The sequence below is a fragment of the Mustela nivalis genome (genome assembly GCF_964662115.1).
Source record: "Mustela nivalis genome assembly, chromosome: 6".
NCBI classification, from domain to species: Eukaryota; Metazoa; Chordata; class Mammalia; order Carnivora; family Mustelidae; genus Mustela; species Mustela nivalis.
Window position 1 is genome coordinate 73,891,426 of NC_139025.1, and position 17,354 is coordinate 73,908,779.

Below are 17,354 nucleotides of genomic sequence, written 5' to 3' on the forward strand. Positions count from 1 at the left end.
ATCTGTAGCCCAATGTTTATAGCAGCAATGGCCACGGTCGCCAAACTGTGGAAAGAACCAAGATGCCCTTCAACAGACGAGTGGATAAGGAAGATGTGGTCCATATACACTGTGGAGTATTATGCCTCCATCAGATAGGATGAATACCCAACTTTTGTAGCAACATGGATGGGACTGGAAGAGATTATGCTGAGTGAAATAAGTCAAGCAGAGAGAGTCAATTATCATATGGTTTCACTTATTTGTGGAGCATAACAAATAGTATGGTGGACATGGGGAGTTAGGAGAAGGGAGTTGAGGGAAATTGGAAGGGGAAGTGAACCATGAGAGACTATGGACTCTGAAAAACAATCTGAGGGGTTTTAAGTGGTGGGGGGGTGGGAGGTTGGGGGAACCAGGTGGTGGGTATTAGAGAGGGCACGGATTGCATGGAGCACTGGGTGTGGTACAAAAACAATGAATACTGTTATGCTGAAAATAAATTTTTTAAAAAAATCATATATTCCTCTAAAAAATAAAAAATATATATTTAAAAATAAATAAAAATAAAGTAAGCTCAAAAGTATCAAGAACTTGATGGCAGAGCTAATACTTCTGAACACAGAGATAGATGACAGAAAAATACCTGTTCCCTGATTTTCAGGTCAGCAAGGTGGGGGAGGCCTGCGTAGCAACTTGCTCCTGCTAGACCTGTGGTTCATAGCAGGGGCACCCAGTACTTTTGTGGGCAAAGAGTTGAGGACTGTTTGCTTCCTTGTGATTCCTGCCTGGACTCTAAATGCAGACAGTGTTGGGGACCAGCAGTCCCTCTCCTCTGAGGATAGAAGTTGAGCTATCTCTTCAGCCGCCACTCCTCTCAAGTATTCAAACCAAAGAATATGCCTGAAGGCTCTCATCAGCTCTCTCCAGCTCTCATCATCTCTTAAAACAGGCAGAAGCAACGCTAGGAAGTGGAAATCTGAGACAAGCTCTTCTGTTGACAGAGGGAGAGGACCTAGGTGAATGGATTTCAGCTAACACTGTAGATTTCTTCAACCAATCAACTTACTGTATGGAATTATTACAGAATTCTGCAGTGAAGCAAGCTGTCCAGTCATGTCTGCAGGTGCAAGATATGAATATCTATTGGGAAATTGGTACTAATATCAAAAAGTCAATCAAATGTTTGGGTTAAGATCAGCTTGATGATGAAAGTCTTTTGCCTTCCAAGATTGGTGTTCCCTTTCCAAAAAATTTTATGTCTATGGCAAAGACCATTTAAAGCATTTGTTCTGGGTTTATGCATATTTATCACCAGCAGTTTGATTCTGTGATGCATCTGTGGAAAAAGGTCTACCTCAACACCTCCCTTAAGCCCTTTATTTTCTTTGTTCAGGAGCTTAATCTGATTGATAGGCATGAGTTGGCACCTCTTCAGGAATTAATTGAGAAGCTTGTATCAAAGACAGATAAATGCTTCTTCTAGAACATAGTTCCCTTCCTGCTTCATCTGCTAGAGCTATCTCATTGTTATCTGTTAAAGACTAGTGATATGGACTTTAAGAAAACAGGATAAAAGGCATTCATTGTTTCTGTCTACCAATAAAATTGTTCCAAATGTAGATTGTCCCAATCCTTCAGTGAGAAATTCAAGACACAGCTGACTCTGAGGCACTTTGTGGTCACTCCTGTTATTGTCAGAGTTAGACTGGTTATAATATGTGTTAACTAATATGTAGTCTATTCATTTACTTATTCCTTTACTGAAGAAAATGATTGAGTACTTCCGGTAACAGCATAATGAAGATTGAGAATTCCCACCAATAATTTATTAACAAGTTTCCAGAATAAACTTCCTAATAAGGCAATCAGATCAGTTTTATTCTGCTTCTATTTACAAATAGAAGAGGTATTTTAAAGTTTCCTTAAGATTTAGAACATTTGGGAGCGCCTGGGTGGCTCAGTGGGTTAGGCCGCTGCCTTCAGCTCAGGTCATGATCTCAGGGTCCTGGGATCAAGTCCCACATCGGGCTCTCTGCTCAGCGGGTAGCCTGCTTCCTCCTCTCTCTCTGCCTGCCTCTCTGCCTACTTGTGATCTCTGTCTGTCAAATAAATAAATAAAATCTTAAAAAAAAAAGATTTAGAACATTTGGGGATGCCTTGGTGGTTCAGTCATTCAGCATCTGCCTTTGGCTCAGGTCATGATCCCATGATCCTGGGATGGAGCCCCACATCAGGCTCCGTGCACCACGGGGAGCTTGCTTCTCCCTCTCCCATTCCCTCTGCTGTGTTTCTTCCCTTGCTGTGTCTCTCTCTGTCAAATAAATAAATAAAATCTTTTTAAAAATTTAGGACATTTGTGTGTTACTTTGCATAACTTTTTAGTTTGAAGTTTGTATACTGCTGTTTTATAGGTAAGGTTATATAAAGATTATATGTATATGTATATACATATATATATGTATATATATATTTAAATCCATAGTTGCTGTTCAAATCCTCATATGACCTGTGTGGTATGGGAGTAACCAGAGTTATTTCTAAAATGACTTTTTTTTTATCTTTACTTGGTATTTTATTCATGTAAACCAATCCAAACTTTATGAGTATGTATATAAGAAATAATTTCTCTAAGGTATATAAGGACAGTCTTGTACATTTTTATTAATTTTTGTTAGAAGATTTTATATTTTTTTCACTACTAGTATATTTTATCAAATCAATCTGAAAGAATGATATTTTGTCATTGTATGAGTGATGTGAATAATCATGTGAAATGTTTTGAGATAGATGCTATATGTGTGAATAAACTTGTATAACTTTTTTTCATTTAGTAGAAACCTTTCCATCAGTATGGATAACAAAGGAAATTGCTTCCCACCATATAATCTGGCCATCATCAAAGATTGAAGCTTATTTTTTTGCAAACAAAACTTATTCAATAAAGTACTATTCTTTGAAATGAAAAATAAAACAAAACAGACAAACAAGCCCAAAAAAAAACCCATTTCCTGTATTTGCCACTAAATATTGTTGACAGAGGGCACCTGGATGACTCAGTGGGTTAAGCCTCTGCCTTTGGCTCAGGTCATTGTCTAGGGGTCCTGGGATTGAGTCCTGTATTGGGCTCTATGCTCGGCGGGGAGCCTGTTTCCTCCTCTCTCTCTCTGCCTGCCTTTCTACCTACTTGTGATCTCTGTCTGTCAAATAAATAAATAAAATATTTTTTAAAAAGATTGTTGACAGAGAAAAATTGGAAGAGAGACTGGAGGGTAGCAAGAAGACTTCTTCCAAAGCCTTTGAAATGTTTTAAGACACTCTTTAACAGGCTCTTTATTATATAATTGGAACTAAGAAAGAGATTCAGATATGTGCAGGTTTGGCCCCTTTACCAAAACTGGAAAGGAAATATATTATAATGGATACCCAAACTGCTATTCAGGAACTGACTCCTGAGTTTAGGCTTCACCATTCCATTCAGATCAATTATTGACACCTGATCTATGCATTGGACTGTGGGAAAAGGGACAAACCATTCTAGGATTTTGTGATTCAGTGATATTGGAGCTCCATTCATGACTAGTGATCACTCTATTCCTTAACAATTGCTTGTGGTAACCTAGTCTAGAGCATAGTTGTTCCAGTTAACAAGTATAAACCTTTCTCAAAAATTTAGAAACAGAATTGCCTTATGATTCAGCAATCCACTTCTGGTATATACTCAAAAATGGGAAGAATTTGCTTATATACCAAAAATATTGAGATGTTTCTGAATTCCTATTTCTACCAAAAAGTGGAAGCAACCCCAAAGTCCATCAACAGATAGGAATGGATAAACAAAATGGGATATGACATACACTGGAAAATTATTCAGCCTTGAAAAGGAAATAAATTCTGTCACAAGCTGCAACATAGATGAATCTTGAGAAGATAATGTTAAATAAAATGTCACAAAATGACCCATACTGCAGAATCGACCTCTGTGAGATATCTAAACTAGTCAAATTCATGAAAAGAGAAAGCAGAATGGTAGTTCCCAAGGACTGGAGGGATGGAGTGGTGGAGAGTTATTGTTTAATGACTACAAATATTTTGTTTTTCAAGACAAAAGAATTCTAGAAATCAATGGTGTTGCTCTTGAACAACAATGTAAATGTATCTCATACCTGTAAATTGTACACTTAAAAACTGTTAAAATGGTAAATTGTATCTTAAAATGGTAAAAATTTATAATTAAAAATATTTTCAGACACTCTTTTTAAGATTTCTACTCTATACATCAGCCTTCAGATCAAATATGAGAATGTTAGAATGCAAGACCAACTATCAATCATCCATCACCATCCAAAATTTAAGGCACTGTAGGAATGGGGTTAGAGGTGGAAGGAGGGAAATGGAGAGAATGAGGATTTTGGAGTGTGGAACATTAAACAAACAGTGCTGGGAAGTGTGCAAACTGAGCCAGGTGTTGGCAAAAAGTGATTTTGAAGGAGTGTTGAAGTCAAGGACAGGAACGAAGTGGAAATTTCACATTCTGCTCCTTTACAGTGTTCCCATAAGAACTCCTAATTATGAGCATTTGTGGTTAAGACTGGTGGGAAGCAAGTAAACCTGCAGTGTGGAAACTGAGCACACCTATGCTAGAGGTGTGAATAAGAAGGAACAAATACTAGTACAAACTACATTATAGAGTAGACCTTCAGAAAGTAAATGTGAGTATGGATGACCCACAACAACCAAACCGAATTAGACTAAACCCTAAACACAACACCCAGCCCCTCACCCATACATCATCCCATCCTGTGGCCTCCCACCAGTGCAGACAGGATGACAACAACAGTGAGCTTTTGCAGGCGCAGAGAGTAGACCCACTCTCCCCAATTGGGAGAAATCAAACAAGTTCAGTCAGCACCGTCCTAGAGAAAGCAAACAAAAGAGAGACTCTCAGCACGCAGTCTGGCTTCACAGGATCAAGAGAAGGCCTAAAAGTTTGTACTACCTTGTCCCAGGATATAAGAAACAAATATACCAAATATGATGAAGGTTTAAACTTGAATCAATTCTCACCTCAATATGATCAAGCATTCAAATCTGTAGAAACTGCACCCTCTCTCAGGCCTCTAACTGGACTTAAGAGGAAACAAATGAATAATATAGAAGCATGCTTCCTTCTGACTCCATTATCAGGTTTATAGGAAAGCCACCGATCAGGAGTCATCTTCCTTCTACTGCACAGGAGATGGCGGTATAAGGAGGGAAAGAATCAAGCCCATTGACATGTTGGGCTACAGTTCTAACCTCCTTTGGTCAGATATGATAAGCTGAATCTAATTTGATGCATTTCCCAATAAGAAAAAGCCAGTGAGCAAATAACTCACAACTGTAACTCCACTAAGAGAAACCACTCTCACCATGACAATTGCCAATTATAGCCATCCTCAGTGAGGAAGACATGGAGGAACCTTGTAAGGAGCCTACCCTTGAGCAGAGGTGGGAGAATGAGAGAATTAAATATTTACACAACTTCATTAGCTCCACTGATATCTCCACAACACTAGAGAAATAACTTTGTTTAAAAAGAAGGTTGTGCTTAACAATGCTTAATTCCATAAAATGTGAATATATGTGGCAGGGAGGTTGGTAACAGGTCATTTCTACATTAGCCATTACTCCAAATGACTTTGTGCGCCTGGGTGGCTCAACTGGTTAAACGTCAGCCTTCTGCTGAGGTCATGAATCCAGGGTCCTGGGGTTGTGTCCCACAGGAGGCTCCTTGCTTGGCAGGAAACCTGCTTCTCCATTGCCTACTCCTCCCCCTGCTTGGGCTCTCTCTCTCTGACAAATAAATAAATAAAATCTTTAGGGGTGGCTCAGTGGGTTTAAGCCTCTCTCTTCAGCTCAGGTCATGATCCCAGGGTCCTGGAATTGAACCCTGCATCAGGCTCTCAGCTCAGCAGGCAGCCTGCTCCCCCGCCTCCTTTATCTTCCTGTCTCTCTGCCTACTTGTGATCTTTCTATCTTCTCTGTCAAATAAATAAATAAAATCTTAAAAAAAAAATTGTATGGTGGCTGATACATACATATAAATATTTTCCCATGTATCTCAGAAAGAAAAGTTTTCATTATAATGGTAACAAAAAATTATAAGTCCAGGAAAAATGGAATTATCTTCAAACCATTGAGCGCTATTAAGAAAGAGACACATATAAATGGAAAGAAACAGTGTGTTGTAAAACAAACAAATAATCAGACATATACTTCAAGGACTTTTATTTGTCACAAATAAATTTGCAAATTCAATCTAATCATAAAGCTAAAATTAAATTATGAGTAGCAGAATTCTTCTTTCCTGCTTTCCTTAGCACCTAGTGATAACAAATTATGTGAAAATGATTGTTCTACCTACTGAAAATATAGCAGTGAATGAAATACAAAATTCTGGCCATGCTTGAACGAATGTATGTAAGGAGCTGGGGACCTTTTCCAAGTTCTTATTTATACCAGGGGAAGTAGTCTGAGGTACTGTCTGAATAACTGTAGTTGATAACAGAGCTGCTTCCCTCCTGGACACTCAGGGTAGGAGGATGCTGCTCCACATTCTCTCCCTGGCTGAATCCTGTGCAGAAAGAAAAGGTCAGAGAAAGGAGAAGAGATCCCAGGTTATTAAGCTTCAAATTCTCCTTTTCTACACTAACAGGAGGAAACCTGAGTAAAGCCAGTCTTGACTTCTGAAGAATATCCACTAATATACTCTGAACTCACAGTTCAGCTGCAACCACGAGAACATGATTAAAGCTCCCATCGATGTCTTCATGGTTCCTCTCAGTTAAGCTCAGGTTCAGAATTAAAGCCTCCAGCCAGCTCAGCTACTATTTATTTATTTATTTATTTATTTATCAGAGCATCTCTTCTTTCCTCAACAGAGTAACTTCCCACATTGTCTAACAGCCAATAAGGAAAAGAAAGAAAAAGACCCTGCTCCTGCCATAGTCTAGTCCATCAGATGCACTAAAATGAACTCCCCACATGTTCTGCATCAGCACAGGTGCACTGATGTCTTGTGGTCACATCTCTAGGGAACTCACTGGGATAATGCTTTTCTCTTAGCCTGTGCCTCTGAGGGACAAATTTGCATAGAGAAATCTGACATGCTTTAAGAAATCTACTTGAATGTTATGTGTCTTATATAATGCAAACTATTGAAAGATGCAGTAGAAATTCTGAGAAAACATCAAGCTGCAAATTCAGAAAATATAATTATATGAGTTTATTCTTAAAGTGCTTTCATTTTCCCAAATCAAAATAGATGGAATGCCCCCCAAAGCAATGCTGACTAATTGCCTCAGAAGAAGTTCCTTTAAAGAATCCACTATTCATCCTGTCATGCTTCCCACTTCCTGGTCAACACGGCTTCACATTCCATATTCCTCCTAAATGCCACGACAGTGTTCTTTCCCCAAGACTCATTGATAAAGTTCTCCAATCCTGTGAGTTTCCAGAATTATCTCTCCTTCCAAAACCCCTTTCTCATTCACATGAATTTCTTGGAATCTTCTGATGACGTCTGTGAGAAAAAATCCAGAGAAGCATAAACATTGTGTGTGCCCAGGGAATGGTACCAAAAAGAAACTGGTCCTAAAGTACCGATCAAGAGAAATGGTCCCTGGGAAACCAAGACTACCTCATTTCCAAGTCTAAGACTTTCCTAATTTCTGTGAAACCTACTCTTAGATCCACAAAAGTACAAAGAATAAAAGTCATGTGCATCCTCCTATCCCACCATGAAAGATTTAAAGACAGGTATAGTGAAGAATATCAACTCAAAATATAAATATATGCATATATATGAAATGTGGTTTTTTTAAAGATTTTATTCATTTGTCAGAGAGAGGGAGAGGGAGAGAGAGCGAGCACAGGCAGACAGAATGACAGGCAGAGACAGAGGGAGAAGCAGGCTCCCTGCTGAGCAAGGAGCCCAATGTGGGACTCGATCCCAGCACGCTGGGATCATTACCTGAGCCGAAGGCAGCTGCCCAACCAACTGAGCCACCCAGGCGTCCCTGAAATGTGTTTTTATGTGTGGAAAACTTCTTGATTCTGAGATTCTTCCATTCCGTCCTCCACTCCCTATAAAGTAAGAATTCTCAAATTCTTCTCTGGGCAAAATTCCCTCTCCTGGTGGGAAGGTCAATTTTTGCAATTTTTAGGTGTGACCTTCAGAATTTAATGTGACCATTCATATGAATGACTCTCTTCCATGGATTAACTGTTGCACAGATAAGGTTATCCCTTGTGTAAAATTCCATCTCCATCATGTTTTCATAGAATATACTTTTCCTTATGTCCTAAGAAAACTTCATCTACCATCTTCATGAACTGCCAGCTGCAGGAACCCTAAATACCCAATGATCATTTTACAGACAGTGTGTGACTTATGCTCATTATACTCACTCTGCCTTCAAGGGATGTGCACCTGGGATAATAAATATTTGTTATTTTGGGAAAGTCCTTAGAAATACATGTTGGTGTTCACATGACACCATCACCTCTGGCTTCCTCCTACAGAAACAGTGAGTGATGTATGAGTTTGCTGGTAGAATCACAGTGGCTCAGCCTGAGTCTCCCTTCCTGAGTTCCCGAGTTTTACACAAATTGGAACTCTTCATTCAGGCATTCTAACTAAATGGACCATAATTTTCTCAGAGCAATGCTGCAGTTATATGGCTGGGCTTGCATTAGACACTTTTTCTTTACCCAACACTATGGCCCTACAGGAAGGAGGCAGGGGAAAGAATGCTAAGCCAGAAGTGAGGAAACCCACTTCCTTTCTTGCCAAGCTTATTCACTAACTAATTGTTCCATAATGTCATCTTGGATACAGTCTCTGATGTGTAAAATTACATTGAACTGAAGGATTTCTACAGACTCTTCCACCTGTAAATTTCTTTTATACTATATAACAATGCAAATATGTATTGAGGACTGGTTATACACACTGTGGACTGGTGTCAGAGAGGGTGAAATTGCCTGCATCATGGAACCCAAAGACCATTTTCACAAGCACATATGATCTAGTGGGTTGGAGGTTGATCCTAATTGACCCTGAGGACTCTTCAGAGACATGGTCCTTAGAATGAGATCCTATCTTGGCTTTCCTTTCTTCTATGAGATCAATAATGTATCAAGGAGAACTATATCAATATTAACATGAAATAAAATGGGAGTTTATTCACTGACTGAAAACTCCTCACAGGACGTGGGACAGGGGACTCCATGGCTGAGCCATGGGTAGGCAGGATATTCTTTTGGAAACATATTTCTTATATATATTACATATAACTTATGTATTGTATGAAGAAAAGAAAGAATCTCCAGAATTGAGACAAACTAGAGGAGGCAGATGAGCTTACTAATATGGAAAGCAAGAAGTACTTTTTAAAACATCCTAATTGCTTTCTGAATTCTGGCTTTTCTGTAGAACATTAGTTTGGAGTTTCAAAATTTCCAGCCACGGATGTGTATACCATTTTTGAGATCATTTCAAAATGAAAATTTGGGAACTTTACTCAAAAACCAGTGAAAAGGTGTCATTAGGTAATGTTGCAAGGGGAGACATTTTTATAAAATTCTTTAACTTGGGGCATCTAGGTGGCACAGTTTGTTAGGCTTCTGTTTTGGCTATGGTCCTGATCTCAAGGACCTGGGATAGAGCTCCACATCAGGCTCCCTCCTCAGTGAGGAGCCTGCTTCTCTCTCTCCCTGTGCCTACTGCTCTGCCTACTTGTGTGTGCTCTCTCTCTCTCTCTCTGTCAAATAAACAAGTAAAAAAAATCTAAAAAAAAATAATTAAAAATATAAAAATCTTTAACTGTTCATACATATTACTTTCATGTCTCTGATTTTAATGTTTTTTAAGACTTATTTATTTATTTATTTGACAGACAGAGATCACAAATATGCAGAGAGGCAGGCAGAGAGAGAGGAGAAAGCAGTCTCCCTGCTGAGCAGAGAACCCGATGTGGGACACTATCCCAGGACCCTGAAATCATGACCTGAGCCGAAGGCTGAGGTTTTAACCCATTGAGACACCCCGGTGTCCCTAATTTTAATGTTTCAAAGACCTTTTTTCTTTTCAACTATCTCAACCAGTTTCAAAGAAAGATGAGGCCAATGTACTGAGGCTTTCAGTCCACATCATACCCCCACACAGGTATGGGCTTCCAATTATCATCTTCCCCATGACTCTTTCACAATGGATGAGCCTACACTGCCACATCATGTCACCCCATGCTCACAGTTTTTCTAGGGTTCACTCCTGCTGTTCGACATTCTGTGGGTGTGAACAAGTGTATAAGGTATGTAGCCACCATTATATTATCATAGAGACTAGGCTCAATACAGCAAGTATTTTCTGTGACCTATTGATCCCTGCTGCTCTCCTCAATCCTCAGCAACCATAATCTTTTACTCCCTCCATAGTTTTGCCTTTTCTAGAAAGTCATAGGTTCAGAATCATACCCTACATAGCCTTTTCACATGGGCTGTATTCACTTAGTAAAATGCTTTTAAGGTTCCCCTATCTCTTCACTCCTTCATGGCTTGTTTCTTTTTAGCAGCAAATCATATTCTATTCTTTGGATGTAACACCATTTGTTTATTCATTTGCTTACTGAAGGACATGCTGTTTTCTTCAGAGCTTTGGCAAATGTGAATAAACTGCCAAAAAACACCTGTGTACAAGGGGGCACCTGGGTGGCTCAGTGGGTTAAAGCTTCTGCCTTTGGCTCAGGTCATGATCTCAAGGTCCTGGGATCAAGGCCCGCATCAGGCTCTCTGCTTGGCAGGGAGCCTGCTTCCCTCTCTCTCTCTTTCTCTGCCTGCCTCTCTACCTGCTGTGATCTCTCTGTGTGTGTCAAATAAATAAAATCTTAAAAAAAAAAAAAAAAAACCTGTGTACAGGTTTGTGTGTGGACATATGTTTTCAACCCTTTGGGTAAAAGGACTCAAGAAGGCCATTGCTAGGTCATAGGATAAGAGTAGGTTTAGTTGTGTAAGAATCAACCAAACCACATAATTGAAATGTCCATGTAAACACTGCATTTGTAGTTATTTCTTGACAGAATTTACAACACCTTTTGCAGAATCAAAGTCCAGCTACTCCAAAGCAGGCACAGATACCACAGGTGGCCCCGCCAGCTGCTCAAGTCACATACAAGCTTCTGTGACCCAGAACCTGAGTCTGTATGTGTTCCTGCCTGTGTCCTGCTGCCACACCTATCTCTCTGCTCAGGCACCTGCTCGCCAACTTATGGGACTCAATTATAAAAGACAGGAGCAGAGATAAAACTAGTATTAATTTCAAGACAGTGAGGGCACAGCATTAAACGAAGGGCAGGGTTCTTTGGGAGAGTGGGGGCTGTGTAGCTGTGTACGGTCCATGCTCAAGAAGCTGGCTCTGCTCCCAGCTTCAGAGAGTCTGCCCATCTATCGTGTTCAGAGTTTGCAGGGGGCACAGACCTTCCTATCAATGCCCTTTTCTCAATATAAAACCCAGTGCAGGCTGGACTCTGTATGTGCTGGAATCTTCCATATGCAAATTTCAACTTTGGGTTTGGGGTCAACAGTCTTTGTCTATAGCTGCAACAGAGAAGGGGATCATTTGGGGTTGTCCTGGAAGCTTTTGACTCCTTTTTCCAAATTGGGGCTGATTTTACATAATCATGAAAATAGATTCATTCAAAATGGAAGGAAGAAAAATGGATTTTCATGGAACAGAAGGAAAACTTCCATGAGCTCTTCTCCACAAGGTGCTGTTTAGAAATGACTGAAATGGATACTTCTGTCAGTGATATATGTCAACACATCATACAAATACTTCAAGGAAATCATTCAGATTTTATGATTCTACAGTCTTCTAGATGAGGTACTCAAAGGATAAGCTCTCATGTCACCTCAGATTCACTAACATTCAATTCCACCAAGTCACTTATACTCTAAAATCCTCCCTTTATTTGTGAGTAAAATGAACATACCTATTTATAATGTATTACCTTACTGAAATAGAAAATATATATAAGGAGACAAGTAGAGTGCCTTACCCTCAATACAATTATTTTATTATGTTTGTATTTCCCATAGTGAAAAAGCTGAACACAAACATAAAAAATGTTATATACATTCTCCTTACCATTCTTTGAAAATAAAAAAAATCTCCGGTAACTAAAAAATTCACTCAGATTCCTCTGTTTGTTCAAAATCTTCTAATTTTTCAAGACGTTTCTATTTGACTAGTTACAAATAATTTATATGCTAGCTGCAGGGACATCTGTCTTCCCAGGGTACTGGAAATGGGCATCTCTGTCACTTGCTCCAACGGTCCCATGGTGGAGCTTTTTACCTGCAAAGGGCTTTTTGGGGGAAGAAACGGACAAGAAAAGTGAAATGACAACTGGCGATGGGTCTAATTTTAGAAGGAAAAACAGGCTGTCACATAAATCTGAAAGTCTGGAAATCTGCAAAGACTGCTGTGGTGCAAATGCCCGACCAACCGGGGGAAGGGTGGGGGCTGCAAGCGCAGTTGCAGTTTGGGCGCAGGCTGGAGATCACTGGGGAGCACTGTGCCTCCACCGCACACAGGTAGGTGGCTGAGTCTTCCAGTTGGGAGGCCCAGATGTGGAGGGTGCTGGACCGATCCCTAGGATTCACTGTGCAGTTTAACCTCCCACTCTGCTGCATCCCTGAAGCTATGTAAAACAGCCCGGTGAGACCGCGGCCCCCGGAGTGCTGTCGGAACCACTGCACACTGCCCGCAGTTTGGGAAAAATTGCACTTGAGAGTAGAGCTGGCTCTCTCCTGGAGGATCAGGGCTGAAGGGCTCTGCTCCACCATCATCCCTCTCACCACTGTGTGGAAAGAGAAAAACAAACACAAGTGATGCCACCAGGAAATCACTGATGCAGTTTCGAAACTTGCAAAATATCCTAAGACACACCGCTGAGGTAGTAGGACCCTCTTGGAGTTCCCCTACCATTGTGGGCTGTGGGCTGTGGACTCCACCCGAGTACCCATGAGGAACGCCCCCACTCACAGCAAACCTGGATGCACAGGAGCCCCCGTAGATCTCCCCCGTGTCTCCTCATGATTCCTTGCCTATGTGATAAAGTACTTCTGCCCACTGTGCAGAGTAATGAGTCTTGGATTCAGAGAAACTGTGTCTCACAGTCAATCCCTTTCAACAGAACCACCGGGCACCAATCACACCTCAGCCCTGTCATTCACAGAACTCCAGACTCCACCCACAGTGGCCCAGGACAGTACACAGTCGTTTCTTCAAAACTGTGCTGGCCAACAGTGCAGGGAGGTAGGGGCAATACTTCTAATATAGGAGGATAAATGTTTTTTTTTTTTTTTAAACACTTTATTTAAGGGATTTGTGAGTTAGTGTGTGAGGAAAAGTGAATGATATTTCTAAAAGATTCAAGGCCTAATGGGGATTCCACAAAACCTTGAAGAATCACAGTGAAAGTGTCTCCATTCCCCAATTTGCATAGTTTGTGAGACTACGTGAGAATTCCACTATACGAAAATACTGGTAAAGGAAAGAGATCTGACATCATGCATTATATATTGCTGAAGTAACCATAATTTCTGAAATCAAGACAGTTCTAGAAACGAAGACAGACAGTCACAATCTGTATTGATTATTATTGCAATCAGAATTTGGCTGATGAAAAATAAGAGGTCTGCACAATGTCCTAACTTTTATATCTTCATCTCTCCTGTTGCAGTTCATGGACCCTGCTCATCCACACAGCTGAGTCTGACTGGGCCACTCATTGCTGTTCAAAGTCAATGTTGTCCTCTTCCTTTCCTTCTCTTTGTGTTCCTTATTGTTTCCTCTCTTCTTTTCTTCATTCTTTCTCCCTTCACTCTCAGAAGAGATATATAAAAAGGTGAGATATCTGGGGTTTTGAAATAATTTCAGTATTTTATTCATATTAAGTAACAAGAGGTATTTTCTGTTGAGTTTCCATGCTCACAATGCCCAGAAATATTCCTTTCCTGGTACCTGTGAAGAATTATCTGTTTAGTGGAGTTTAGAGACATGGCCTCAGATGTCTGAAATGGCAGAACCTAAAACCTGAGATGAACTTTACACAAACCCCATTCCCCTTCTCCCCAACCTTTGCTTTCTATAATTGGACTGGCTCACATGATTTCTGTTCTTTCTTTTAACTGTTCAACCATGGACCATCAGAAAAATCTTTATTTCTGGTAAAGCCTAGAGTGCCCCCTAGAGTAATGAAGCTGTCAGCAAAGACACCTCAGATGAAGCAGCTCTGCAGACAAAACCTCCAACCCCATTCATTCCCAGGTTCCTGATGAAGGAAATGCCCATGGTCAGAAAATAAAATTACTGCTTAGATTGGTGAGGATTAAAAGTGAACCAAATCCTATTTTTAAAAGGGAATTTCATGGAAATAGATATAAAAGATGAATTTGCTAAGTCTCATCTTGTGCTACTTATTTGATTTCATTACTTTAGTTCAAAAGAAATCCAATACTTATTGAGCCTTTAGTTTCAATGGAGTAATTTACTAGAGCTAAGAATATATAAATGAGTAATGCAATATTATTCATCAGTGTAAAAGAATGAAATCTTGCCAGGTGCAACAACATGGGTGGAGTTGGAGAGTATAATATTAAGGGAAATAAGTCAGTCAGAGAAAGACAAATACCATATGATTTTACTCATGTGGAAATTAAGAAACAAGCCAAATAAGGAAAAGGAAAAAAAAGTAAGACAGAGAGAGATAAATCAAGAAAGACTCATCATTAAACTGAGCAAACTGATGGTTACCAGAGGGAGAGACTGGAGATTGGTTAAATAGGTGAGAAGATGAGGCAGTGCCCTTATCCCAATGAGCAAGCATCAGGTGTTCTGTGGAAGTGTTGAATCACTATATCATACAACTGAAACTAATACAACATTTTATGTTAAGTAACTGGAATTTAAATAAAATCTGTGAGTGAGTGAATGAATGAATGAAATTTTTAAAAAGTTCATACATAAAAGTGGGTAATATACTAGTTTACAGTCTACAGGGGAAAGAAAAAGGTACTTAGCTATAATAGAATCAATCATTCCTCCCTAAGAGGAATGAATAGGAAAAACTATCTGATTCCAGAGGAGGTAGAAATGCGTGTACTTTGGGTCAGTGTGCAAAATCTTATGAAGAATGTGATCATTTTCTCCCTTCCCCTTTTTGGTGAAAGAATAGAAGAGAACACAGATAAACCTGTATGATGGCTTTTATGTTTGAAACAATTGGAACACCGCACACTGTTGGTGGGAATGCAAAATGGTGTAACCATGGAAAACAGTACAGATGTTCTTTGAAAAGTTAAAAATAGAACTACAATGTGATCCAGAAATCCTTCTTCTGAGTATTTATCAAAAAAGAATTTAGGGTTGCCTGAATGACTCAGTTGATTAAACATCTCACTCTTGATGTGGAATTAGGTCATGATCTCAGTGTCCTAAGGTGGAGCCCCATGGTGTGCTCTGTGCTGAGCGCGGAGCCTGCTTAAAATTCTCTTTCTTCCTCCTACCCTCCCCACCCCCAACTCTCTCTCTCTCTCAAAAAAAAAAAAAAAAAGAGGGACACTTAGGTGGCTCAGGCAGTTAAGTGTTTGCCTTTGGCTAGGGTCATGATCTCAGCATCCTCGGATTGATTCCTACATTGGGCTCCCTGCTCAGCAGGGAGTCTGCTTCTCCCTCTCTCTCTGCTGCTCCTTCTTTGTGCTTATTCTTTCTCTGTGTATGTGTCAAATAAAATCTTTTTAAAAAATTGAAATCAGGATTTTGGAAAGATATTAAGCACTCCTATGTTCTTTACAGCACTGTTCACAATAGTCAATTAGGGAAGCAACTTGAATGTCCAAAAACTGATTCATGGATAAAGAAAGTGTGCTCAAAAAAAAAAGTGTGCTCAACACATAAGTGGAGTACTATTCAGCCTTAAAGAGAACCAAAAAAAAAAAAAAAAAAAAGGAAATCCTGAAATATGCAAACATGTGGATGAATCTTGAGGCCATTATGCTAACTGAAATAAACCAGTCACAGTAAGACAAATAATGCATGATTCTACTTAAATGTGGTATCTATGATAGTCAAACTCAAATAATCAAAGAGTGAATCAAAGAAGAGTTTGCCATGGGCTCTGGGGACAGGATAATGGGAAGTTACTGATGCACGAGCAAGATGAAAGAATAGAGAGTTGCTCTACAACATTGTACCCATTCCAACAATCATGTACTGTACACTTAAAAATTCCAGAGGTTCTGTGTCATGGTAAGTGTTCTTTATATTTTACAGATTGAATTTAAAAAAATAAGACCCTACAGGTCTCACCTGTTACAATGGCCAAAATCTAAAACACTAATACCACCAAATGTTAGTGTCAAAAACTTAGGAATAGCCCAGGTCAATGCAGTGAACTTCACCAAAGTGGTAATTAATAAAAGTGTCATGTGCACACACCAAATAGACAGTTCATAAACTGGGAGCAATCAAAATAGAGTATGGAGGAGGGACAAGATTGCAGGGAAGTAGGAGGAGGCGCTGTTTGAACCTGTACCCGAAAGTGAGCTGATTACCTACCAAAGAACTCTGATCACCCATGAAATCAGACTGAGATTAGAATTATACACTTCTGGATCTCTACTGGGGCAGAAGAGCAGCACTCTCCGCATGCCCTGTGGCCATAGCCTGAGGCCCGCCTTACACCCCTCCTCCCCCTTGAGATTGGTGCGTGCAGGCATCAGCCAGCACTCTCTTGGACCCCAGAGAGTCTGAGCACTCCCAGCCTGGGCCAGCAGGAAAATCTTAGGGCGCTATCCCTGCTTGGGACTTCTCTGGCGGTCTGGAGCTACCCAGACAGCCGCGGCTAACGGCTATCGTCATTTTGGGTACAAGCGGGAGTTCCTGTGACCCCAGAGACCGTACTGAGAACATGCTCTGCCACCGGCCCAGGGCGAATTTATGTGCTCTGGAGCACCCAGAGGAAAACAGACTGAGGCTTCTCGCTGAGAGGGAGGTCTGGATGAAGTTTACTTCCCACTAAACCTCCAAAAACCATCAAAAGCTGCCAAGGGGAGAGAGAACAAATGAACAAACAAAAAAACCTCCAGAGCACAAAAGCCTGAAAAACCGGTTTCCTCAGAGCCCACCCCCTTGATGGGGGGCAGGAGGACTTAACTCTAGGGACATTGCCTGAAAACCCACGAAGCAGGTCCCTCTCCAGAAAACCAACCAAAAAAAAAAAAAAAAAAAAAAGAGGACAACCACCACTACTTCATAGATACAACTTTCA

At 40.2% G+C, this 17,354-nt stretch overlaps 1 pseudogene across 1 annotated transcript; it reads left to right on the forward strand.

Annotated features, from left to right (window-relative positions):
- Positions 1-610: 610 nt before the first annotated feature.
- Positions 611-1,465, forward strand: LOC309866598 (MOB kinase activator 1A pseudogene; annotated as a pseudogene). Its single transcript has 3 exons — positions 611-643; positions 825-1,021; positions 1,217-1,465. The product of its transcript is annotated as an MOB kinase activator 1A pseudogene (transcript).
- The last annotated feature ends 15,889 nt before the right edge of the window (positions 1,466-17,354 follow it).